The 2,501-nt window shown below is 35.0% G+C and overlaps 1 pseudogene; it reads right to left on the bottom strand.

The window, feature by feature from the left end:
- Window positions 1-2,098: 2,098 nt before the first annotated feature.
- Window positions 2,099-2,213, bottom strand: LOC111734070 (annotated as a pseudogene).
- Between the last annotated feature and the right edge of the window lie 288 nt (window positions 2,214-2,501).

Genomic DNA, 2,501 nt, shown 5'->3' with positions numbered 1-2,501 from the left:
ACAACTTATTGAAGAGGCTTTCCTTTCTCCACTGTATGTTTTTGACTTTTTTTGTCGAAAATTATTTGCCCATATAAATATGAATTTACTTCTGGGCTCTCAGTTCTGTTCCACTGGTGTGTGTGTGTCTGTTTTGCTGCCAATATCATGCCATTTTGATTACTGTTGCTTTGTAGTATAATTTGAAGTCAAGCAGAGTGATGCCTCCAGCCTCGTTCTTTTTTCTCAGGATGACTTTGGCAATTCTGAGTTTTTTGTGCTTTCATAGAAATCTGATAATTTTTTGTTCTGTTTCTTTAAGAAATGTTGATGGAATTTTAGTGGGGATTGCATTAAATCTGTATAATACTTTAGGTAATATGGTCATTTTAACTATGTTGATTCTTCCAATCCAAGAACACAGAATATCTTTCCATTTCTTTGTATCTTCTTCGATTTCTTTTAATAGGGTCTTGTAGTTTTCATTATATAGGTCCTTCACTTGTTTAGTTAAATTTATTTCTAGGTATTTTATTCTTTTTGTTTCAATTGCAAAAGGAATTATTTTTTTCTACTTCTTTTTCTGACACTTCCTTATTAGAGTATAGGAACATTATGGATTTTTGAACATTGATTTTGTATCCAGAGACTTTACTGTATTTGCTTATTGTTTCTAGTAGTGTTCTTGTGGAGTCTTTAGGGTTTTCTATATAGAGAATCATGTCATCCACAAATAGTGACAGTTTGACTTCTTCGTTTCCTATTTGGATGCCTTTTATATCTTTCTCTTGTCTGATTGCACTTGCTAGGACATCCAATGTTATATTGAATAACAATGGCGATAGTGGACAGCCTTGCCTTGTTTCTGATCTTAGAGGGAAGGTTTTTAGTTTTTCACCATTAAGTATAATGTTGGCTGAGTGTTCGTCATAGATGGCTTTTATTATGTTAAGGTATTTCCTTCTATAGCAATTTTGTTAAGTGTTTTGATCATAAATGGGTGCTGTATCTTGTGGAAGGCTTTTTCTGCATCTATTGATATGATCATATGATTCTTATTTTTTAATTTATGTGGTGTATCACATTAATTGATGTGCATATGTTGAACCATCTCTGTGCCCCTGGGATGAAGCCCGCCTGATCGTGGCGTATAATCTTTTTAACATGTTGCTGTGTTCGGCTCGCAAGTATCTTATTTAGGATTTTGGCATCTGTATTCATGAGGAATATTGGTCTGTAGTTTTCTTTTTCTGTGTTATCTTTACCAGGTTTTGGTATCAGAGTAATATTGGCCTCATAAAATGAGTTGGGAAGTATTGCCTCCTCTTTGATTTTTTGGAAGAGTTCGAGGAGCATAGGTATTAAATCTTTTCTGAATGTTTGGAAGAATTCACTGGCGAAGTCACCTGGTCCTGGACATATACTTTTTGGTAGGTTTTTGATGGTGATTTCAATTTCCATACTGCTGATCAGTCTATTTAGATTTTCCAGATTTTCTTGATTTGGTCTAGGAAGATTGTATTTTTCTAACTACTGGTCCATTTCTTTTTGGTTATTAAATTTGGTATTATATACTTTTTCATAATATTCTTGTATGATCCTTTGTATTTCTGCAATGTCAGTTGTAATTTCCCCTCTTTCTACCCTGATTTTGTTGATTTGTGTCCTTTCTCTCTTTTCTTTAGTGAGTCTAGCCAGGAGTTTGTCAATTTTATTAACCTTCTCAAAGAACCAGCCCTTTCTTGCATTTATTTTTTCTATTTTTTTTCAGTTTCATTTATTTCTGCTCTAATTTTGATTATTTTTTTTTCTTTCTACTGACTTTAGGCCTCATTTGTTCCTCCTTTTCTAGTTTTTTAAAATGAAGCATTAGGTTGTTTATTTGGGCTCGTTCTTGATTTTTGAGATAGTCTTGTAATGACATTAACTTTCCTCTCATGACTGCTTTTGCTGTGTCCCAAAAGTATCGATATGTTGTACTATCATCATTCGTTTCTATGTATCTCTCTCTCTCTCTCTCTTTTTTTTTTTTTAGGCGAGGCAACCCTTGGTTGACCTCACAGATTGCAAGGACCTTGTCAGCTTACAATCCTTTATTTATTTATTTTTTTATTATTTTCGCCTACAGCACCTGGTCTTCTTAGGTGATCTCCCAAGTACTAACCAGGCCTGACCCTGCTTAGCTTCTGAGGTCAGACAGGATCGGGCTTGTTCAGGATAGCATGGCCGTAGACTCTATGTATCTCTTGATCTCTCTTTGTATTTCTTCCCTGACCCAGTCATTCTTCAGTAGCATGTTGTTTAATCTCCACGTATTTGTGGTTCTTCCTGCTTTCTTTTTGCAGCTGATCTCTAGTCTCAAAGCATTATGATCAGAGAATATGGTTGGTATGATTTCACCCCTGTTATATTTGTTGAGGCTATCTCTGTGTCCCAGTATGTGGTCGATTCTTGACAATGTGCCATGGGCACTAGAGAAGAATGTATAAGCAGCTGTTTTGGGATTGAAGGCTCTATATATG

The sequence above is a fragment of the Pteropus vampyrus genome, unplaced genomic scaffold, assembly GCF_000151845.1.
Source record: "Pteropus vampyrus isolate Shadow unplaced genomic scaffold, Pvam_2.0 Scaffold750, whole genome shotgun sequence".
Taxonomy (NCBI): Eukaryota; Metazoa; Chordata; class Mammalia; order Chiroptera; family Pteropodidae; genus Pteropus; species Pteropus vampyrus.
This window is presented reverse-complemented; position numbering and strand designations above follow the sequence as displayed.